The sequence below is a fragment of the Protopterus annectens genome, chromosome 11.part0 (genome assembly GCF_019279795.1).
Source record: "Protopterus annectens isolate FY-2018-M chromosome 11.part0, PAN1.0, whole genome shotgun sequence".
Taxonomy (NCBI): Eukaryota; Metazoa; Chordata; order Ceratodontiformes; family Protopteridae; genus Protopterus; species Protopterus annectens.
This window is the reverse complement of record NC_056745.1, coordinates 718,833,267-718,859,440: the sequence shown is the minus strand read 5'-3', so window position 1 is coordinate 718,859,440 and position 26,174 is coordinate 718,833,267. Positions and strand designations below refer to the sequence as shown.

General features: G+C 37.1%; 1 protein-coding gene across 1 annotated transcript in view; it reads left to right on the top strand.

Annotated features, from left to right (window-relative positions):
• LOC122815573 (protein mono-ADP-ribosyltransferase PARP12-like) overlaps positions 1-26,174 on the top strand; it is a 1,647,737-nt gene that overhangs the window by 1,204,425 nt on the left and 417,138 nt on the right. The gene's annotated exons all lie outside the window — the stretch shown is intronic.

Genomic DNA, 26,174 nt, shown 5'->3' with positions numbered 1-26,174 from the left:
ATTCCTGGTTAAAACATTTACCCCCATATTGAAGTACAGACTGAGTAGCTGGTGTCGTGCACCAACTCATAAACTGCATTAAAAACACACGAAAATCAAACTCCAAAAACCATAAAGCACAATGGGGCTGGAACACTGGATCAAAACCACCAAGATAATTTAGTCCTTAAAGGCAATTTATTTATGAATAAAGTCACAAAGATACTTTCCCCAACAAACGGAATGTGAGCGCTTTCGTCTGGTGTATACCAAACTTTTTCAAACAGTTAATTGATGCATTTCCTGTAGTTTAACTATGCTCTGTTCTTTTCAATTAAACAATTAAAATATATTAACAATGTAATTGCATATCCCATCTTTAAAAACATGACACTATTAAAATTTCTTTTTAAAAAAGACTTCTACCATAAGTACTCTTGTATTTTGCCTTAGTGAAAAATAATAATAATAATGGCAGGATGTTTTTTTAAAAATCCGCATATACGTATATAGTAATACGTATAAGATGTATTATGATATGGATAGATACTGAAAGTGACTCCCAATATTAAAGAAGCGTGACAAACAATTAAGTTTTCCTTTTCCATGAGTGAGGTGATATTTCTTGTATATGGACTGCGTTTAACATATGTATATGTGAAAACTTCTATGTATATATGATGTCTGGGAATTTGATATATCTTATAAAGTGCATATTTAATGATAAAAAGTCCTAAAATATTTTCATAAATAAATGTTTATAAATAATAAAATATTAAAATTGAATTATACTCAATAAATAAGTTAGGTCCATATTAATTTCTTGAAATTATAAAATACTTTTTGTAAATATATGTTATTTCACTGAAACTATTTACCTTCCTTGGATTTAAAATATGTTTATAATATAATATCGAATAAATATATAAATAAATAGATGAATAAATAATGAACAAGTGAATGAATAATTAAGTGGATGAATAATTTGTTAATAAATCAATTCTTTAAATAGATGTCCTTTTTTGATGTATTTTATAATATATTTTTAAATAGTAATAATAATGCTGCTACTTGTACCTGTATGAATTTGTACACGCATCATATATAAATGTAAATACTTTTTTATACTCATAATATATGCAAACATCAAAAAATGTATGTGTATATAATAAATACCTTTTTATACTCATAATGTATTCAAACGTCAAAGAATGTATGCATATATATAAAAATATATAAACATGTACAAAATATAGATTTGATTTTATCTTGATAAAGATTTTATTTTTAAAGTACTACTGATTGATATGTGGTTATTCATCCCCGGACAATTGTTGGAATTTAATCTTATTTGCCATTCTAATTCCGATTTTTCTAATATGGGCTGCCATGCCCCTCCTCTACTGTGTACTCTTATCACATCCAATACTACGAATTTAAACGAATGTTCTGGATAATTTTTTATGTGTTTTGCCAATGCATTGAATTCACAGCCATCTCTTATTGCCCTCACATGTTCACTTATTCTTTCTTTAAATTTCCTCTTTGTAAGTATCTTTGTGACTTTATTCATAAATAAATTGCCTTTAAGGACTAAATTATCTTGGTGGTTTTGATCCAGTGTTCCAGCCCCATTGTGCTTTATAAACTGCATTAACTCCTAGCCTGAGTAGAATTTCACACCTCCTGACTCTTGACACTTGCAGATTTCCTGAATGGATAAGTTTCACCTGCGCTAAATTCCTGGAATGTAGTTTTGCAATGTACCTGTAAACAAATGTATATATCTCAAAAATAATAAAACATTACTGTGATGTCCCTTCTCTGGGCCAGTGATCAAGGATTCTCAGTCCTTACCATGGACATTGGTAGAGGAATGTTCACTCTGAGAGAAATAGACACACACCGTATTTTCAGATGCAGTTCTCTGCACCAAGCACAATTTCCCATAAGAGCGCACAGGGAACATACTCCAGACCTGGGGCTGGACTCTCTCTATCTGTACAGGCCCCAAATAAGAATATACACTGACCACTAAGGAGCTCTGTGTCCCTGTTCCAAATAGCTGACACACACAATCTTTGAAATTTGATTTTCACACACACACACACACACACACACACACACACACACACACACACCTGGGAAAAACTTCCATAGATTACTAGCTGTGCCACCTCTGCCAAGCTATAAGGTAGTTCCACTGCCACCAGCCAGCTACTGTAAGGCTCTTAACAGGGTACTCAATTACACAGTGAAATTAATATTTATACAAATGGTAATGTTTGACCAGTGCAGCAAGACTTTCAGGAGTGGCCACAGTGTCACCAAATAAATATAAGTTCTCTCAAAGGTTAAAATATTATCTAAAAGACCAACCACAGTGAAAAGTTTAAATATATTTAATAATAAATAATAAAAAGAAAACAGGACAATACTGAGCATCTCTTCACAATAAACACTATAGTTTCAATCAGAGGGGATATAAAAAAGTAACACAGATGGATAGGTTCAAACAGATACAGAAAAAGCTGCATTTAGCTAATCTCACCTTGTTTTCCTAACTGATTAAAGAATTACTGTTCCCCTAGTTAAGTTACGTTACTTAGTACAGCAAGGCAAGATGATGTGAGTGAGTTGTCTTCGATATACAAATGACAAATAATTCTTTACAAAACTCCAGCTAGGTATGCTGGCACTACCTTACATCATCACAGTTACAAAGATAGTTATAATATGAAAGTTCTTCATACCACACTTCTCTTCATGATGGTGATATTAATATATTAGCTAGACATAATGGTGATTTTATATTCAACAAGTAAATAGATAATGCATATTTACTTCAGGTTCTGGATAACGTTTGCACTTGGACTTTAAATTTCACATGTTTTGCATTGATTTTTTTTCCTTGAGTGATACTTAATACACAGATTATAGCTTGGCCTTGTTTTTCTGATAAGACTCAGTAGGCCTATATCACTTGAACTCAGTGTTTAACTCTCTGCTAGAGTTTTAAAATCAGAAAAAGAGCCAGGAGAGTAATTTATTTGTCTGCACTTAGATTACCTAACTGATATAGCCATTTATAACAAAAATCAGCTAGCAAAAAGGAGTAGTATTGGCAGAATTGAATTCATCTTCAAGTGTTGGTGACTACCTTCATGATGTGGACCCTGTTTTTACAAAATTTCACAACGATGACACTGATATATAGACTGTATTTCATATAGCTTATATGATGGACAGAAGTGGGTTAAAAATAAAAAAGACAACTGGGTGCTCAAGTCCCAGGATAAAAAATGCCCAATACTGGTATGCATACAGGTGTCAGGGGTGGAAAAAATGACAGTGTAGAATCCTCAAGAAAAAGAAACATTCCTACAATGGGGTTAGGCCAGGCTCAGGGGGAGGATGTCCCCCCTGTTGTAAATGAAATTAGTAGTCCACAAAAACTGACAAGCCAAAAAAGAGCCATAAAATGATAGAGTGGACTACTAAGGATAAGAAAGAATTTATGAATTGTTACTATTATGCCAGAAGCTCAGAATTTCCAGAGAGAAGATATTCAAAAACATTAAGATACAAATTACAGGAAATAAAAATAGTTGGACATGAAAAATATGTCTCAAAAGCTTCAACTGCAAATTTGTTTTCATTAATACAACAGATCCGTGAAAAAACTTTATATAAACCAAGAAACTTTAGGCCATTTGAAAATAGAAGTGACTGAGGAACAGTGAAAATATAAAGAATAAAACCCAGAAGCTTTTTGAAAGGTATAAAACAGAAACATGGACATGGGAAGGAAAGATTTGATATGGTGCAGTATTTATGTAAAGGAGAAAGCCAAACTAATAAATACAAAAAAGTAGTTTCAAATATATTTGAAGAGAAGTATAGGTAAAGGCACCCAGGCATGGAACAATTCACGATACAAAAAATGAAAAAGGGAACATAGAACAGAATATTAGTAAAAGTAGGGCTTAAGCAAGTAGAAGCTGAAGTTATGGAATGCCTGTGAAGTGAAGAATTTAGTGAAGAAAGTCTAACACAGGTTACTTCACAGCATATTAGAACAAGTCTCCAAAGTAAGGGGAAACAGGTGGAGTGGGAGACAACAGAAGAAGAAATATGGACATGGGAAAGAAAATAGAGATGTGATATGTTGCATTGTTTATATAAAGGAAAAGCAAAATTAATCAATACAAAAAACCAGTACCAAATATATTTTAAGAGAAGTACTGGTAAAGGTATGCAGATATGGGAAATTTCACAGTGCAAAAAATAATAAAACAAAGGGGGAAAGTAGAAAAGAGGATTAGTAATGTAGAAGTTAAAGAAATAGAAACTGAAATTATGGACTACCTGGAAAAGGAAGGATTTAGTATTGAAAATCCAATTCTGGTAACGTCACAGCATGATGGAACAGTGAGTCACTAAATTAAGGAGAAACAGGTGGAATGAGAAGAATCAAATCACTTGCTACGTGAAGATAATTTTGAGACTTCAGCAGGAAACCAGTACAAAAGTTCAGCTGGAGTAGCACAGCAAGGGAAGGAGCATGAAACAGTAGCAGCTCTGACACAGTCAGTTTTATGGAGTAATAGGCTAGTGAGTTCCCATATGAAAGAGCAATGGATGACACAGGACGCAGCTGAAGAGAATATGCCACAGGAAGATGTTCTGGAACTTTCTGTAGAGTGTCTGCAGGAAACAGAGAACAACAAATATGCCCTCAGTTTAGAGGAAAATGATCTAAGGGAAGACTTGCTTAATTTAATAGAGATGGATAAACATATTAAGATCGATGAAAGAAATAGATTGCAGAAAGTCAGTAAGACCCAAAATGTTAGAAGACTGATAAAACAAATGAACAGAATACTCAAGACTATTAACATAATTCATGTGATATAGCAGAAGTAAATAGGATATATAAATATGTAGCTAAATTATTAACAGATAAAGTCTTACAACAAAAATACAGAGCAATAAGGGAAAGGAAGGGAGAAAATCAAATACCATCATGTAAGTATCAAATAGCAAAAACTATAAAGCAATTAAGACAAGAAGTGCCACTGTTAGAAGAGTGTAGAAGAGGGACGAGAGCAACAAAAATACTTAAAAAGACAGCTGTGATAAAAGCAATGTGCAGTATCAGAACAGACCAAGATATATCTTACACTATTGCAAATAGGTTTATTATTGTAATCTCATTGTGCATGTGATTGAATGGGATGTGGTCGAAAGGCAAGTTTCAAAGTGGCACAATGCCAAACCAGACAACTATGAATTCACAGTAATAAATGTGCAGTGTAATTCAGTAACGTGAGTTAGGTATTGTGACTGGAGATCGGGGTGCAGTGAGGAACAAGGAATTTACCCTTTTCCTCACGGTAGTGTGATCTCAGAGTTGGTATATATAATTTGCAAGGGGTGTGGGGGCAGGGGGGCTTGCCCCCTTGCAGCAATGACTTGAAAGTCTAACAGTAAGTTACACTGAATAGCTTGGGTGACTGACGTCACCTAAAGCTATTTCAAATTAAGAAAAAGAAAACATAGGCCAAAATCTTGATAAAGATGAATTCCCAGTAGATTAAACACAGGTTTATTAGTATAAAAACACAGGCAATGCACCTTCTTATGTTTTAACTTTGCTATTTCAAATTAAGTCAAATGTGGATGCAGGTGAACTGATGGTCAATGTGTAACAGTTGGGATTATGGTTCCGATGTTATATTTTGTTAATTTAAGCAAACAAAGAGCTTTCTTCATTTCAGTAGTAAACCATGCAAACAATAAACTAAAGATCTCAGCACAAGCAGAAAAACTTAGAAGATTTACAGATAAATAAAAAGGAAAAGTACAAAATAATCAGTTCATTAATGACCCCAAAAAAAGTTGTATAGTGATGAAGAAACAAAACAAAAGGAATAGAAATACCAATATCTATGAATACCCTGTGGAACATAACAAAGATTGGGTACAAGAAATAAAGAAATCAGTAAGAAGTTCAAATCTACAGGATATGAAATGGGATGAAATAACTGCTAGAGAAACTGAAATAAAATTAAGAAAAGCTCCTAAATAGAAAACCCCACTTCCAGATGCAGTACCTAACTGCTTGCTAAATGTATTAACATCTTTCATGAAGATTAAGCCCTACGTTAGAACTACTTATGTGCACATCCAGAGCAGACTCCAACCCGATTAACAACAGGAAAAAGGATAGTCCTCCTTAAGAGTGAACCTGCAAGTTATGCTAAAAATTGTAGACCAATAACTTGCCTTCTGTTGATGTATAAACTATATACTGGAATTGTTGCTGACGGAATTTATAGTCATTTAGAAGAAGACTCTATCATGCCACAAGAACAAAAGGATAACAAAAGAAAGTTATATGGAACAAAGGATAATTTTTGTTAAATAAAGTCATAATGGAGAATTAAAGCCACGGTGGTACAGCTGTAGCATTGTTGCCTCACAGCAAGAGGTTCTCCTGTTCGATTCCCTGCTGGAGTGCCTTCTGTGTGGAGTCTGCATGTCCTCCCTGTGGTCGAGTGGCCTTTGAAAGACATGCGTGAATGGGTGTGCCTTCACTGAAGGTTGGGCGTCAGGCTGGCAACTCGGCGCCATAAAAAAAAAAAAAAAAAATCTACTGCCATTCATTAGCAGACTGGAGTTCCACTGTGGCGACCCCTAACAGGGAAAAACCGAAAAGACAAACAAAGTCATAATGGAGAATTTTAAAAGGGGAAAAAAAATCTAAGTATGACATGGATAGACTACAAAAAAGCATTTGACAGCATCCCACATTCACGGATAAAGGAGATACACCCTGCATTGATCAATTACATTAGAGTGACAATGAAACAGTGCCAAACCACTTTGCAGCTAAGCCATTATAAAAGACAAATTACTATCCCAGGGATAAAAATTCAAAGGGGAATATTCCACGGTGACTCTTTGTCACCACTGCTTTTTTATCTTTACCATAACCCATTAAGCTGTCTACTTAACAGATTAGGTCATGGTTACAGTTTGGCTCCCAGAAACCACCAAAGTGCAAAGACTTCTCATTTTATTTTTGTGGATGATTTAAAACTATATAGTTCATCAGATGAGCTGAAAGCACGACTTCAAGTTGTCAAAACTTTCTTGGATGATATAAGATTGTCATTTGGTCTTGTTAAATGTGCAAAAGCAACATTTAAATCAGGAAAGCTACAGCACCACGAAAATATCAGTCTGGGACAGAAATGTGATATAAAGGAACTTGAGCAGGAGCGGTGTATAAATATTTGGGAATTGATGAATGATTGACAATAAAACATGAACAAATGCAAACAAACGTCAGTAGGGAATATTTTTGAAGACTAAAATTAATACTGAAAATTGCCCTGATGTGTAGAAACAAAGTCCAAACTATAAACCAAATTGCTCTTCCATAGGTTCATAGGCTGGTACTAGGCTATCGGCCCTAAGGCCTGTACAAGCCTAGCTATAACAATTCCCTGGCTATTTCTTCCCACAGTATTATTCCTGTTGTAACTTACTATTTTGGGGTGATTGACTGGACTCAAAAGGTATTGGAGCATTTGGACAGGAAAACAAGAAAAACGCTTCATGCATATCAAATGATATATAAAAATCATATTATACCAAGATTATATTTTACCCATCCTGAAGAAGGCATGGGGCTCCTTGAAATTGATTACATGTATTGATCTGTAATCATAGGACTGCATACATATCTGCTGACCTCACTAGATTCAAACATAGTGAAAGTTTTAAAACATGAAGAGAACAAGTCTAAGATGACTTGCTTCCTTAGATTAGCAGAAGCATATTGCTGTCCAGTGGGAATGGAACTCAAACCTGAATTAGACAAAAATCAGGCAGCAACTGAATGTGCCAAAAAGAAACAAAAAAGAAAAAAAGAATATAAGTAGAAGGATCAACTGTCTCCATCAGCAATTCATATGGAGTTACATGTCAGTAGCATATATAAATATGACTGTATATTCTTATAAGACCCATTGCTCCTAGTACTATTGGAACTGTCTGACCATCCTCATTCCACATTGCCCTCATTTCTGCCTGCAAATCCTGGTGTGTTATGACCTTGTGTCCCTCTCTACATAAGACACTGTAATCACTGAATGTAGCAGTTTCAGTGATCAATTCTACTTTTGTCTTCTTTTCATGGACTGCTGTATCTGATTTTCTGGCATCTATTTTTTGAAATTGTTGGTAATGGGTGATCTCGTGTGATATAAACTTCATTATTCTCTGTAATGCTTTGTGGCTCATGTCTCCACTACTTCTCAGCTACTTCAATATTGTAATGTTTGCACAATCTCCAGTGCTATAGCCTTGCCACACTATTATGCCTTTCAGTGTATAGGCCCTCTGGCATTAATGTATCACACCCAGGAACAACACGTGCAACTGCTTCCAGTTCTGTTTTGCATAACCTACATTAGTGTCTTTTTCTCACGTTTAATAAACTTTGTAGACCAATATGTACGTAGTCCACTATCCTGGAACCCAGTATTAACTTTTCATCTCTTCAACTTAAATTTATCTCTCCTTAACCATTCCTACATCAGATATTGATCAACATGAGGCTGTTCCCGGAGTTTGTTGTACTTGGAATTATATTTATGCCTTGTCTACATTTCTTGCCTTCTTGCCTGATTCTTCTCCTTACATTCTTTCCTTCATTTTTGGCACATTCAGTTGCTGCCTGATTTTTGTCTACTTAAGGTTCCACTCTCGCTTAACACCGATATGCTTCTGCTAAACTAAGGAAGGAAGTCATGGTATTTGAAACCCAAAAGACCTGGCGAAATTAAGTGAGAGAAACTGTTTAGAACTGCTTTATGCATTGCATTTTACCGTTTTATGCATTTTAGTTTCTGCTTTGAGTAAATCTATACTTATTTTTTGCCTTGAGTAATCTGTTTGGCTTGATGTTTTGGGCATCCTGGATTTAAGTGATGGATTGATCTAAGTGAAAAACAAATGGTCTTGGGTAACTTACTATTTTGACTTCAGATTTCACTTGTCTTTTATTCACTATTTTGTTTCCTGTTGTGACTCTTAATATAGAGTGTAGCTTGGCCTTGTCCTCTAATAGGAATCAAGAGGCCTTCCACTTTCCGTCAGGACATTCTGTATGTGTACCAACACATTCTTGGATTAGATAGAAAATGTAGAAATAATACAAATTATTGGCTTGAGTTGGTTTATAATTGTCTATTGTAGATGCTTTTATGTTTAATTTTTTGTGATTTTAATTTCCTGTACTTGGTTAAAATGATATTTATTCTTAATGTATTATAGGGAAATTCAAAATGGAACTAAAACATTGGAAGCAATATTGTACATAATGTAAATAGTGTGTGAAATGTATAATGGTTTGGCAAAACAATAAAAATGATTATTGGAAAAAAAAAAAGGAATCAAGAGGCCTGCGTGACTGATCTGTTTGAAGGCATTCCAAACAGTTAGCTGGGATTTTTAAGTGGGGCAATGGGAACATACATGTTTCCTAATAGAATAATGAGGTTAATTAGGAAGATATGTGAAGGGTCTCAAGCGAGAATCAAAGTGGGAAGGTTCCTCTCTGACAAGCAAGTTTTGAATAGAGGAGTCAGGCAGAGGTATCCTATTTCAGCTTTGATATTTGCCTTAACAGCCATTGGCAAAGAAAATAAAGGACTCACAAATTCAAGGGTATAAATGTCATGATACTTGAGGAAAAAAATAAAATTATTTGCAGGTGATATTAATTTGGGTACTTAAGTATTATCGCAACCAGATTTGCGAGGTGGTCATGTTTTAGTTCAACAGTGTCTGTTAACTTTAAAAGGGGTGGCTGCACTGTTAAAAAGTTTTCTGGTATGTTGCTAATGGGTTTGGAAGAGGAATAAGGGGGCAAAATCAGGTTTTTGGATAGTGTGCTTTACCGACATCACATAATGAATACAGTGATCACAATGAGTACTGTTTGTTGTGACAGCAGGGATGAATTACCATTATTTTTTGGGTGTAACATCCTGGTAAATGCTTACTACTTACATTGGGAGCCAAAGTCCATACATCCAATGAAGTATGCAGGCAAATGAACACACAGCAGTTGCAGTGATGGCAAGAAATCATACCTTTTATTTGCTGACTGTTATCAATAAAGCAATCACTCATTCTGTTACACTGCATCCAAAAGCCTGCAGTCCTTAGTCAAATGTTACAAAAAGGGAAGGTTATGAGGAATAAATGTATTCAGTTTTGCTCGCCAGTCATCATGACAATGAAAGATGCCTGTCAGGGAGTGGCAAGTAACACTTTTAACCACATTTCAAAGGCAGCACTTCTGTTGTTGAGAACCTGTTCACTCTTCTCGCAGTTCCATTGACGCCCATTGTGAAGCAGCAGTCATATGTCTAATTTGGATAAGGGCACTCCCTGCAAAGAGGAAATTTCAGATTATTCCTCTTTGTATATGGCAAACAATGGGTTCCAATAGTGTGTCACAGTTCACAGTGCCCTTCTTCCATAAACACACATACTTTTCCGGAAAGCATTACACAGTACGCCACATCGCAAATCTGGTTGCGATAATATGTAAGTACCTTAGTTTACATTTTATAAAACAGAAAATTATATTACAGTGTTGTGAAACATTTTTTCCAGGATATAAAACAAATGAGGATAAAACAAAGGCTATAACAGTAAACTATGTTCCCAAATATTAATTGGTTCAGCAATTCCCGTGTTTATTGGGAAATGATAAGACAATTTATTTAGCTGTTTGGATTAAAAAGGTTTCTATAATTGCAGTTAATGATGTGTGAGAAAAGACTAAATAAAAGAGAATACAAAAAGTGAGTAGTTGGAAGCTCTTGATGATAGATATGGGTAGTAAGATGCAAACAGTAAACATGTTTTTCATCCCTTTAGTATTGTATACAGGTTAGGCATATTTTTTTATCAACCAGTGAAGAAGCTAAGGACTATAATTAATAAAGCAGTGAAGAAATTTATTTATGAAGAAAAAAGGGCAAGAGTTAAGTGGCTGAATTTTCTCCCCACAGAACAAGGTGGTTTAGGATTGCCCTATTTGAAAAGATACTTCACAGCTACATAGTTAAAGCTCATGTGAGTTTAGGGAAGTTGGGCAAATGACCAGCTCCATTGACATCTGTTTGGCTGACCCCATTTGGTCAACTCAAACCGATGGTTAACAGATGTGGGAGATCGATAGTCATTGGTTAGGGGAATATTCCCTTTCCTTAGGGATTGTGCAATCTCAGAGTAAGTATATAATTAGCAGGGGGATGTGGGAGTGCAGGGAGGGTTTGGTCCCCTCTTCTTGCATAAACACTTGCATTGGTTTAACTTGTTGCCGGGTAATCCCTGGAACAAGCACAAAATGTGTCAACATTTAATGTTTCAACATAATAACATCAATTTTCTGGATGACATCATAGCTGGTAATTCAACCAACTGCCGTACATCTGATCATATACATAGTACAAGCAGAACATTGCAAATCAAAAGGGAAAGAAATTATGTTGAAACAGTAGGAGGATTACGAAATAAGGAGAGCATAGGATTTTGGATGTAGGCACTTAAGAACACCAGTAACAATCATAACCAATATTATATGTATGAAGTACCAAAAATATTTTAAGAGTTAAGTAAACACAGGACCGGAGAAAAGTGATTTTACCAGTAGAGGTGACTGTAAGTATGGACACAAAAATTTAAGTCAGAGGAAGCTGGAATTTACTGGCAAAAATTAAGGTATTGGGAATACATAACTAAGAAGGGAAAAGCCACACAGTGGGATGAGCCAAGCAGAAGTTCAGACTGCAGGTTGAAGACTGTCTTCCCTACTAGGGTTTGATAACAGCGTGTAAGCACATAGAAAGAATAGGAGAATCTTAAATGAAAGACCAGCTCTGGTTGAGTTTACAGTTGCATCTAGAACTGAAGCTGAGGTACAAAAAAAGGATAATTAATTTTGCATATAAAATAATGCATGATAACTATAAGAATTAATCAGAAGAGCATAGAAGCAAGAATGGAAAGGTATTATACAAAGAAATAATGGAAGGACATTTGTACGGCTCCTAAATATGCAACAAAATCTAGATGGTTTCAGACTTTTCCTTAGAAGTGTTTGCAATGGTATTTTTATACCCCAAGTAGACTTAGAATTTTTAACCAGTAGACAACAATTGCTTGCGGTGTGATGGGAGAGAGAAGTGCCTGGAAACATGTTTTTTGGAAGGTAAAGAGCTGATTTTGGAAATTTCAGAGAGGATACTTTGCCAGAAACATTGATGAAACTAATTTAACTAAGGAAAGAATTCTTTTGAGCTGGGATGCAGAAACTGAATTGTCTCGACACAATAAAGGCCTACTACGTTTAATGCTGTAGGGTACCAAACATGCAATTACTAGGAAATGGGAATTAAAAGCAAAACAGCTGTAACAGTATCTTTGAATGTTGTAAAGGGGAGTCAAACAAATTGAAGTGGGAGCCTTAAAAAAAGAACGAGTAAACTACATACGGATAAATGGAATCAGTGGGAGCAATACATTCTGAATAATATTTGGGAAGAGTAACATTTCAGGAATGGCAGGACTTGAACAATTTATGCAATGTTAAATTGACTAATTGTTAAGATAAAAATTATATTTGTATAATGTGCACAAATGAAAAATTTGTTGTGATGGTTTGTTTTCCCTTTTTATAATTGAATGTTTCTCATGTCACTATGCAACATGTGATTTTAATAAAAATGTTTAAACAAAACCAGAGACCAACATCACACACAGACATACACACACACACACACACACACACACACACACACACACACACACACACGTGTGCAAGTGCACAAACATATACCATGTTTGTCTATTTAATAGAGTTTTAAAAATAAACTAGGAATGTAATTTATCGTTCTTTTTTTTTTGTATCTGCCCTTAAATTGCCTAACTGATATAGCTATTTAGAGCTGTTTTTTGCATTGCTTTTTCACGCTTATGCATTTTAATGTCTGCTTTGAGTAAATCTAAATTTTTAGTTTCTGCTTTGAGTAGTCCGTTTGGTCTTGTATTTCTGGGCATCCTCGATTTAAGTGCTGGTTTGATCTAAGTGAGAGATTACTGCAGGTCCTGGGCAATGTTTAACACTTGGGCCAAAGATTTCACTTGTTTATCAATAGTTACTTTGTTGCCTTGAGTGATACTTACTGCACAGAATGTAGCTTGACCTTGTCTTCTGATAGGACTCAAGAGGCCTGCATCACATGCAGTCAGTGTTTGACTCTGTGATAGAGTTTTAAAATCAGAAAAGATTTTTCCTTCCTACTCCCAGTTCCTGTTGTAGTTTTAGACTTGGTGGCTTTTGAGCTGCCTACCCCAACTATAAATTTTGTTTGAAAACTCCTGCCAGTCAAGTTTCATATACTCATTTTACTGGGCACTGAAGGATCAGATTAGGAAGACCTTCCCCATAAATTCTAAAAGCTTGAGTTAATCTCTATTTCATATCATCCATCTCACTTAAGGCATGCTGCAATAAACAGAGCATTAATTTCTTTTGTTATACTTTACTATTAAAATGTGTAATAATGGGACAGGGCTTCCAATTACTGGAGAGCCTAGGAACTACTTCTCAGGAATCATCTTGGAATTAGTGTCTGAAATTGTGCTGGTATGAGCAGAAGCATTGGGGCATTATTTCTTGATCTTCCTAGTGATTACCAGTCACTAAAAAGTCTAATGATTTCTTCTTAAGTACCTGGTAAGGATTAATGCTACTGTCTAGCCCCTGTTGAGAGAAGGATTTCTGCTTTTCTCTGAGAAGTATGTATGGGACTTCACTGATTGGTCTGTTGCAGTTTTGGTAAGGACCTCTTTGAGGGTCTTTGTGCAACTTGGCTTTCTGTTGCATCCAACTGCTGTAGGCTGTATCCAGGGTATCTACCAAGAGAAAACTATTAACAAGTTTACTGAACCCATTAACATCTGGGTTGTTACTACTGCTCCTCCTCAGGAAACAGCTTGGTACTGCTGCTAGTGTTTAGCTAAGCTTTGCTTCTGGTGAGAGAAGGAACAAAGCATCACTGATTCCTAGCTATGTGCAGCTGTGTTGTGACCAGCACTGTCCCCACTGCTAGACAGACAGCACCTCCAGTAATCAACCCCAAACCTCACAGGTTCTACTCCCCATTAAGCACACATTAGTAAGCACCTGGAACCAAGGGTTTATACTTTATAACTGCCACTGTAGTTAGCGTGGATGAAATGACCATACTTAAACAAATTGATACAGTGTGTGAGAGATCAAGTTATACAATGTTATGGGATCCAAAGCTTTAGCATAAAGCCACTACACACAGCAAACAGGATGTCAATGGCCCTGAACACTGCACTATACCTGTCATACACAATACAGGCCAAGCGCAGAGACCTGCTGAGGCTCTTAAAAGTTACCTGCCTAAACCACAAATGCCTCCTGAATGTAACTTAAGAAGCAACTATTCTTATCCACTTCACAAACACTCACAGCATTGTGGGCAGCACCCACAATAAAACATGCATCTAAGGGTCACAGTGTCTCAAATGAAAAGCCCACAAGACAAACCTCCACACAATCCAACATCATAGTTATAGGTGATTCCATAGTGAGACTCACTGATGCACCACTCACCAAACTAAGTAATAAGAAGGGTATTGTTTGTTGCCTATTGGGTGCCAGGTTTTGCCACATCATGCATGTACTCAAATCCTTGCACCACAAGTACACATTTGACACAATCATAGTACATCTGGGAGTGACTGCTTGAGACATACCTCCATGAACTGTATGAAGAGAGACATGATGGAGCTCTAGCAATGTGTGACAGAGGCAGGTGTGAACCTAGCCTTGAAAAGTATTTTACTATTACCAAGAATATCACTGCAAACAAATAAAAGATTATTGACTTTGACAATTGGTTTGGCTTCTGATGTCATTCAGTGGGAGTTCCAATATATGTCACTCTGGAAGAGGATGATAGACAGGCCTAACTGCTTTGCCAGGGATGACCTGCACCTTTCTCCTTAAAGCTTCTGTATATTGGTTAAAGCCTTGTCCACCCATATAGTGCCTTCTTTTAGAATCAGCTACTAGAAGATCCATTCACCACATCTGACTTGCTCTTAAGTAAGTTAACTAGGGCATCGTAATTCTCTTTGATTCAGTCAGGAATATAGTGAAGCTTAGCTTAGGTATTTTTATTTATTTATTTGAGACTGTCCTGCAATGTTGTTTTCAATATTTCCTGTGATTTTGAACTCAGATGTCACTGTGAATATATACTGTTTTCTTGTTCTTTTGTTATTTATTATTAAATATATTTAAACATTTCATTGTGGCTGATCTGTGTAGAGGTATTTAAGTTTGAGAGTACTTGCATATTTATTTGGTGACACTGTGTGGGCCACTCCTAATAACCTTGCCCTTGGTCAAGCTACCATTTGTATTAATATTAATATTAATATTATACAGTAAGATTGGACACCCTTTGTTAAGGGCCTTAAAGTAACTGATAAGAGAGTTGGCTGGTGGCAGTGATAATTACCTTATAGTCTGGGCAAAAGGGGGCATAGCTAGTAAACCTGTGCCAGCCTTTCCCAGGTGTGTGCGAGTGTGTGTGTAAATCAAACTTCAGAGTGTGTATCAGCTATGTGGGCAGGGACACGAAGCACTGGTTGGACAGAGAGGGTGCTGGAGGTCTTGGCTTGGCCACTCAGCTGAGATGTCAGCACTATAGCTGTGCTAGTGGGGATTCTTATTGGGGATCTGGAGAAAAAGGCAGAAACTAGCCCCAGAATGACTGTGATCTCTGTGTGCTCTTAAGTGAAATTGCACTGGATGCAGAGATTTGTATCTGGAAATACTGTGTGTGTACCTGTTATCCTCCCAGTGTATATCTCCCACTGTTGCTAGTGGTGAGGATTGAGGCTCCTTGATTACTGGTTCAGTGGTGGGTCATCACAGAGATATAGTTGAAAATCATTGAGAGCACGCCATCATCTCACTAGACAAAGAAACTAAAGGCAGCAATGTGATATATTCGTAAAACAAAATCTCAACTCCAGACTCATGACACAGAATGATGGCCTGGAACTCCTCCATATCTAACTTACCACCAACAAAACCCATATAACATTATGACCAAATATAGAACTCCCTGAATGCCTCCCTTGGCCAATATCTCCCACTTGACTAGTATGCATTGAGTCAAACACCATTTTCCTACGGGATTTCACCTAGCCCTCGATCAACTGGGAGACTTATACTGAGCACAGAAGAAGTTATCAGGGACCTGGGGACCCAGGTTGATAGTAGTCTGTCATTCGACACCCATGTAGCTAAAGTAGTTAGGAAGACCTTCTACATTGCCCACCTTATCATGAAGGGATTCTCATCTAGATCAAGGGAGGTCATAGTCTCCCTTTACTCATCACTCATCAGACCAATGATTGAGTACAATGCCCCATTCGGAATGTATCTGACCCGACACTTGCAGCAGCTGGAGAGGCCACAAAAGTTCCTCACCAAAAGGATAAAGGGTCTCAAAAATCTGTCCTATGCTGCCCGACTGAAAGAACTCCAGCTCTATTCAGTCGCCACGCTTGCTCAGAGGTGACCTTTGCCTAACATACAAGGCCATGTCAAACCCAGATTTGATGAATATGCTTCACCTCAAAAATCTAGATCCATCAGAGCCACAAGGGCGGGAGACTTAAACCTTGACACGGCTATTAATAGGACGTGCTGGAGGGATAGATTCATCACCCAAAGACTCCCTATGCTGTGGAACAAAATCCCGGTACATGTGAGGCAGAGCACCTCGCTGGCCTTGTTCAAGAGAAATCTTGACCAATGGATGGGAGATCACAGATATACCCCAGGGATTACCTCAGTGTCACTGCTCGACAGAGGCACAGCAAAATAATGGGTATAGTTCCCCATACTAAAGGGGTGGCGTAAGCCACAAAACGATGGGCTAGGCTTGTAAATGCCCTCGGGCAGATAGCCTAGTATGAACCTATGAACCTATGAACCTATACATCCCCTAATGCCCAGAGACTTCTGGACTTCACAAATACAAACTCTCTTGACCATTTAACCTGCAGCCCAACTAGGGGAGACAAATTCTGAACTTAGTACAAACCAGTATTGGACAACTTTGTTCCCAACCAGTTGTTATTTCTTCCCTAGTTAAACTGGACCATAAATCAGCCACTGAAGCTAGAATCATCTTCAAATACCTCAGTATTCAAAGATTATGCAAAGGCTAACCTACTAAAACTTAGTAATGACGTGGCTAAATTCAACATCCCCTACCAGTCTGATAACTTCATTGCATATGTGGAGTCTTTTACCACATGTATGCATCTGTGAATAGCTGCAAAGATTAATCTGTCCCTTCGGTGGTAAATGCAATGCCAAATTTAAAAATAAATCTCTGTGGTGAAACCCAAATACAATCAGGCTCTGTAATACAAGAAAAAACTCATTGCACTCAACAATAAATGCAATTCTTTTGCTAAACGTACCAAGCATCTCTGGTCTTTGATCAAATCAACCAAGCTAGATATGAGGTAAAAATGGCTACCTAGGCAAACTACAACCATTAAGCCTTCTTTAGGCATGTTAGAAACCTCAGAAACCATGCCAAGCACTGTACCAGTTTATGACATTTCAATGAAATATCACTAAATCTAAGTTCTAATCACTGAAATGAAAAGCATTACAATAAAAAAGCATACATATCAACTGCATACCAGTCAGCCTGAAATAGGACATGTCAAGTCCCCAACAGAAACTATTCAGTGACAGCTCCAGTCTCAGTACCAGGCAATAGAGGACAGCAACAGTCCCCCCCCCACCCACACACACACACACACACACACAAAGGTGGGATATCAATGGACCTGGGTAATTATAGACCCATATGTCTGGACCTCTTCATCTGTGAGGCTATGAAAAGGATCTTTATGGAATTAATAAATAAGAAGAGAGGTAATCTACATACTCTTGGCCTAAGCCAGTTTAGTTCTGTCACGGTCAGATCCTGCCTGCTTAAACTGGTCAACTTTTTCAAAAAGGTTACTACAGCAATGAATGAGGTAAAATCAGTACACATATATCTGGACATTACAAAGGTGTTTGACACCATCCCACACTCTCACAACTAGCTTAATGGTAATCCCTATGTCATTTGATATATAACAAACTGGCTCACAAATAAAGCCCAGGAAATAAGGGCATGTGACTGTAGTGGTGTACCCCAGGGTTCAGTGTGGGCGACTCCTTTTTGGCATTTACTTCTTGGAGGTCACAGCTAATGTTAAGGGTTTATAACTGACCAGATTTTCAGGGACTTTTCCAAACAAACAGCTGGTGTCATACCATGGACTAAAGCTAAATGCCAAAAAACTATATAATAGTCTCCGTCAGCAAGCATGACATCCCCTAAAACTATGACATTGACAACACATGGCTGAAAACTTTCTGGTAGTTAGGGAACCATGAACCCATGAGAACAATAAACTGTCATTTGATAGCCATGTATCTTGTCGTATAAGAAAGTCCTTTTTCATTGCATAGCTTAATATAAAGGATATGGTATCTAGGTCCAGAGATGTGAGCATTTCACTTGAATGACCACAATGCTTTCTCAGCAAGACAATTAAAGGCCTAAATCATAAAAAAACTACACTGACCATCTCAAAGCATTGCCCCTGTTCTCAGTATCAAGGTTTATTTGCCTCTTGTACAGAGCCTTAGCAGACCTACCCGCTCAGATCTACTGCACATCCGCAAGTCCAGTGCTAGCTTAACACCCGCTCATGCAATGTTAATCTCTTCTACAACATAAGTAGGACATGGAAGAATAGATGTATCACAAATATTACCACTTTTTGGAATTGTCTTCATCTCCACATCAATGTACTTTTCATATTTTATTCATCTGTAATCTGGATGAATGGATGGGAAATAAAAAAATGTACTCCTAGTTAGCAGCCTTAGCCCTCAAGAGTAGGGGTAACAAGTAAGTGTTCTGTCTGGCTTTGTGGTTATTCATATTAAATTACAAAGATTAAAAATTTCATGGAAATGCAGGTCTGAGCTTCTAAAGATCTTCATATATCAATAGCCCAGTAAGTACCTGTGAACCTATATTTTTAGAATTATATAAACAACTATTACTATTTGTCTAACTGTAGTAGATAAACCCCAACATTAGTGTAACTTTTGTTCACAGGTTCATAGGTAGGTACTAGGCTATCGGCCCAAGGGCCTATGTAACCCTAGCCAACAAGGTACCCTGGCTTACGCCACCCAAGAAAGTTATTTTCCTGTGCCACTATCGAGCAGAGACACAGAAGTGATCCCTGGGGTGTATTTCCTATTTCCCATCCACTCATCAAGATTTTTCTTGAAGAGTGCTAATGAAGAACTTTGCTTGACATAGATGGGTAGCCTGTTCCAGAGTATGGGAAGTCTCTGGGACAGGACTCTATCCCTCCAGCATGTCCTGTTTATTGTGGTGACAAGGTTTAGGTCCCCAGAGCTTGTAGCTCGGAGGGATTGGGATTTCGTTAGGTGTAGCATATCCAACAGCTCTGGGTTTGACATAGCTTTATATGTTAGGCAGAGATCACCTCAGAGTAGGCGATATGCTACAGAGTAAAGCTGGCGTTTTCTGAGACGATCAGTGTAGGGCATTTGGTTGAGGCCAGTAATCCTCTTTGTGAGGTACTTCTGTGGCCTTTCCAGCTGCTGCAGATGTCTTGTGAATGCAAATGTGATCTTCAATTTTCTGCAAAGTAATTTAGTAGATGTCACTCCATTTTTGAGGTATCTGTATAATCTTGATTTGTATGTGTGTGTGTGTGTATGTGTGTGTGTGTGTGTGTGTGTGTGTGTGTGTGTGTGTGTGTGTGTGTGTGTGTGTGTGTGTGTGTGTGTGTATATATATATATATATATATCTATATATATACACACACACACACACACACACACATATATATATATATATATATATACATATACACACACACACACACACACATATATATATATATATATATATATATATATATGTATATACACACATATATATATATATATATATATGGATCTACTTGATATGGTCGACATTTCAAAATGTCGATATTCATATGGCCGAGACCATATGATCGACATTCGAAATGTCGACCATAAAAGTAAAAAAATAAAAAACACAAAAAAACTTACCTTCACGTGCTAGCAGGGGGCCTACGCCCCCTGCACCCCCCATAGGGGGCTCCACCCCCCACACCCCCAGAAACTTAAATATACCAACTCCAAGATCACACTATAGTGCGGAAGATGGAAATCTTTCCATTCTGCATTGTATGGAAATGCCTTTTAAGCATGGTTGACATTTTGAATGTCGGTCATATGGTCTCGGCCATATGAATGTCAACATTCTGAAATGTCGACCATGTGAAGGGAACTCATATATATATATATATATATATATATATATATATATATATATATATATATATATATATATATATATATATTCTTCTTTCAGCTTTTGCCAGTTAGGGGTTGCCACAGCAGATCATGTGTTCACTCATGATTGGCAGGGGAGTTTTACATTGTCGAGTTGCCAGCCCAGTGCCCAACCTTCCACAGAAGGCACATACATGCATGCACTCACACCTAGGGCCAATTTAGAGTATCCAATCCACCTACAGCATGTCTTTGGGATGTGGGAGGAAAATGGAACACCCAGAGGAAACCCACGCGACCACAGGGAGGACATGCAGACTCCACACAGAAGGCACCCCAGCTGAGGATCGAACCGGAAAACCTCTTGCTGTGAGGCGGCAATGCTAACCTCTGCACCACTGCGGCTGCCCCCAGATATATATATATATATATATATATATATATATATTATATATATATATATATATATATATATATATATATATATATATATAGAGAGAGAGAGAGAGAGATTGGGTTTTTAATCAACACATAAATGTAAATATCTACAGAACAGTGTTAGTTACACACCAACTATCAATGCAGAGTTTTTCCAGCATTGTGTATTAATACATTTTTTAACATGGGGCATACTGTATATGTATAGGATTTCATGAAAATAACTCAGATTTTCTCAGATACCTTATATCCCATTTGGCTCAGGAGCCATTTCTGACCTATATGCTGACTATGAATGCAATATATTGTTGCACAATGATGCTAAGTTAAATTGCCTGCAATTTTGCAGATATATATTTATGCATATATTAATGCAAACAAGCATACATATCTGCAGAGTGCTGGTAGGGTATGTGATGGCCCTCCTCTGGGCCAGTGATCAAGGAGCCTCAATTCTCACCATTGACACCAGTGGAGAATGTTCACTTTGAGAGAAATAGATGCACACAGTATTTTCAGATGCAGTTATCTGCACCAAGTACAATTTCACTTAAGAGCATACAGGGAGCATACTCCAGTCCTGAGACTGGGTTCTCTGTCTCCAGGCCCCAAAGAAGACTCCACAATGACCACTTTAGAGCCCTGTGTTCCTGTTCCAAGTAGCTGACAAACACACACTCTTTGAGATTTGATTTTCACACACACACACCTGGGAAAGACTGGTACAACTTACCCACTCTGCAACGTCTGCCCAGACTATAATGTAGTTCCACTGCCACCAGCCAGCTACTCTAAGGCTTTTACCATGGTACCCAATTACACTTAGTAAAATTAATACTTATACAAATGGTAATGTTTGACCGAGCGGCAAGACTTTCAGGAGCGTGACACCACAGTGCCACCAAATAAATATAAGTACTCTCAAAGGTTAAATATTTTCTAAACAGACTAGCCACAATGAAAAGTTTAAATATATTTAATAATAAATAATAAAAAGAAAACAGGACAATACTGAATGCCTCTTCACAATAAACACCAGAGTTTCAATCACAGGAAATATAAAAACAACACAGATGGATAAACTCACACAGATGCAGAAAAAATATACATTTAGCTAATCTCACTATGTTTCTTTCTAACTGATTGAAGAATCACTGTTCTATAGGTTCCTTACTAACGCGAGGCAAGATGAAATGGATGCGCATCTTATCAGCTCCAAAACAGACTGCTGAGAGACTTCTTTCTCATATCCCATTAGTATCTAAATATCATTTCAGTGCTAGCTGCAGAATGACATCACATCTGGTCACCTGACTCTGTGATTCACACAGTACCCCCTTCACTGCAGTCTGAACCAGGATCTGGCACAGATGTGTCACAATAGACACCTAGACATTTGCTAAGGCTTATCACTGCACCTGGAAGTTATAAGACAATTCCAATATGTCCTCCCTTCTTACAGAAGCTAATAACCCAGGTTTCTCATAAACATTGTATCTCTGGCTGCATTCAGAACTGTGAGATACAGTCTTTATAGTCTAAACAAAGTCATTTAATTTCAGGCTAATTTTCTTAAGGTTAGCTGGGCTGAGCTTAACCCATTGTCTTCCAGTATCTTCTGTTACAATATATACATTTAATCAATTACAGCAATGTAACTGTTATACATGTGGTTCTGCTTGACAGGGGCACAGGAAAATAATTTTCTTGGGTGGCGAAAGCCAGGGTACCTTTTTGGCTAGGCTTGTATAGACCCTAGGGCCAATAGCCTAGTACCTACCTATGAACCCATGTATATTTCTTTTCTGTCCAGCAGAACCCACTGTTAATACATTTTTCTTAGCACAAGCAACCTTACAAATACATTTTTAATACAAGTATCTGTACAAATCAGGTTGATATTCAAATGACATGTAATTATTTGCAAAACTCCAGCTAGCTATGCTGGTATAGGTTACACATGCACTACCCTACTGTCCCTAGCACAGCTGGCACTACCTCACACCATCCCAGGGTAGATAGCAGATATCATTAACAACTTATCCAGCACTATGTAATCTTTCATTTGATACCATGAAGTACCTTACAACCTTCTTCTGGTTCAAGTTATTAACAGAAATATTAATATAGTATATATTTATAATATATTATAAAAATCACACTTATTTCCAATCCAATAGCCATTCCCAATGTGTGTGCTGACAAAGCTGTGAAATGTTGTTCCACAGTGATGCTAAGTTGAGTGACACATTTGCAGAAATATAACATTTACACATATCTGCATATTTTATTGCAAAAGACAAAATCTGACTGTTCGGAAAGGAAGAGTGTATTATTCTACGGTGTTACTTATAGGGTACTTAACAGAAATTGTGATTACAAAATAAATGGTGAAATCTTGAAAAAGGAACATTGCTAAAGCTCTAGGGGCAGTAATATACAACAGCATATACTTTGAGCACTGTGAACCTTCCACATTCAGTGAATAACATTCTTCAGCTCATCTAATTGTAAAGGGCATGTCTAGTCAGGTATAACACAAAAAACTTCATACCTCACTGATCTGTCCCATTAAAGAACAAATAAAAATCCGTCATGGTTATCATCAACTCCTAAAATAAATCCCTTGCTGTCAGAAAAAATATCTACAAGAAGAACAAAGCCTAAGATTGTTTCATACCAAGTGCTTCACATGCTCCTAAAATATATGATCATAAACATAAAGGCTGGAGACAATGTTATTCTCCCATTCCTGTGGAAGAATATTTCTTAACATTTGCATTTGAGTGGTCAAGTTTAGATGGCAGTTATGACAGTCTCACACATGTATATTTTTCAGGATGAGAACCCATAATTAAGCAATTTAAACCATACTCCATGTTTCTGTTTCCAGGTGAATCATTGTACAAACAACCAAACATTTAGTAATCCACATGCATATTTATGATTGTGTTTATATAAATTAAGACATCATACAAATGCATATCCCTTTTTTTACACACACACACACACACACACACACACACACACACACACACACGCACACACACGCACACACATGCACACACACACACACACACACACACACACACACACACACACACACACACACACTCACTTTTTGGTTATTTGTTAAGCTATCTGTCGCTCGTCTGGTCAGAATAAAACAGACAAACATTTGTGGGTTCTGTTCAAGCAGCTTTATTTTGTACAAACACATCAGGATTGAGACATAGTATCTTTAACTTAGATAAACTTATAAACTCTGTCATACATGTTCACACTTTGGCTGCACTCTAAAAATGGCACTAAAGCTAGCATGTGCTTGCTACTTATGCACATGCTGTCCTTGGAAATGCTTCTTAAAAGTACAACACATATACATATTCTACATTCTTCCTCTCTGAGAAATGAGTCATGCTTTACTGACAACATTAATTAATATGCAATTGGTGCAAAGTAATTCTATGACACGCAATTATACAGAACTAGATACATATATACACTTACGTCCAGGTTGCTGTGTATTTCACACAAAGTCTGGAAATATGACCAAATCATGTGAAATAGAAATTAGAACTAGGTATAGCAACTGGGACTGTTTCTGCTGAAGGTTCAACTTTGGGGACATCAGGAAAATCATCAGGAATGGAAGTAGAAGTTAAGACAGTTTCTGCAACAGGAACATTGTCTGGATTGCTCTGAAATTTAGTCTGTATTACAGGAACAATGCTGCAATATCCCGTTCTGATACAAGAAGATTTCTGTGATTTCTCCTGTATTCCACACCCTCAGATTCTATGAAGTAGGATCTCGGCTCAGCACATATACCTGTTACTTGACCAACCCAGTCAAAACCTTTTGCGGTTTGTACCCTTACTGTCTCTCCTTCTTTCAAAGGACAAAGAAATCTGCTCAATTTATCATAGCTGGACTTCTGGAAAGAATGCTTTCAGAATAGTTAAACTTTGATTCCTCTGTTGTTTTTAGCTTTATTTCTCCACAAACAGGAACTGATAGGCAAGGTTGTTCTGGTTTGCCTAGATAGAAGTTCCTGAGCAGGCGAGTCAAGTATATCATCACAGGGTATGTTTCTGAGATTGAGTAAATTCAAAAAACATCAGTATTGTCACTGTGACTTCTCTAGTAATTGTTTTGCACTCTGCACTGCAAGTTCATCTGATCATTTGACTGTAGGTGTTTAGGACTACTGGTAATATGTACAAAGTCCCATTCTATTGCAAATTTCTGAAACAATTAACTGGTAAATTGAGTACCATTGTCAGAGATAAGCTTCTGTGGACTTCCATGGACTGAGAAATGATGTTTCAACTTGGTGATAACAACAGTGGATGTTAGATTAGGTAGTAAATTGATCTCAAACCAGTTCGAATAAGAGTCTACCAACACTAAGTAATGCTGATTGTTTTACTTGAATATGTCAGTGGCTACTGTTGACCAAGGTAGTTCAGGAACTGGACTTAGTGGAAGTGGTTCGTTTTGCAAATACGGTTTAGTACTATTGCATACTGAACAAGAAGAAAGTACTTTATACATGTCTTTTACTAGAGAAGGACAAAATACTAGTCCTATCACCCTTCTTTTGGTAGATTCGAAACCTGGTTGACCACGATGCAACATCTGGATATATTCACATTGTAAGGAAGCAGGAACAACAATTTTAGGACCTTTGAAAATAATGTCATCTTCCACAAACATTTCATCTCTCTAAGGAAAATAATGTTGCATTTCAGGTGGTACACCACATTGCTTTGACAGCCATCCACGTGGATATAGTGGTTGAGCTTTTGCAAAACAGGATTAGTCTTTGTATGATTTCTTAGCTCATCAAGTCTCGTGGTAGAAAAATTACACACTTTCATGACATCAAAGTCAAAATTCTCTGTGTCAAGCTGTTCCATTGTATTTCTGGGTGATCTGGATAAGTTATTAGCCAGATAAAGAAGTTTGCCTTTTGAATAGACCATTTTGAAGTTGTACTTTTGCAATTTGAGCATCATTCTCTATAAACTTGCTGGAGTAGAATACGTAGGCTTCTTTAAAATAGTGACTAGAGGTTGATGATCAGTTTCAATCTGGATAACTTGACCATAAATATAATCATGAAACTTCAAACATGGAAACACAATTGCCAAAACTTATTTTTC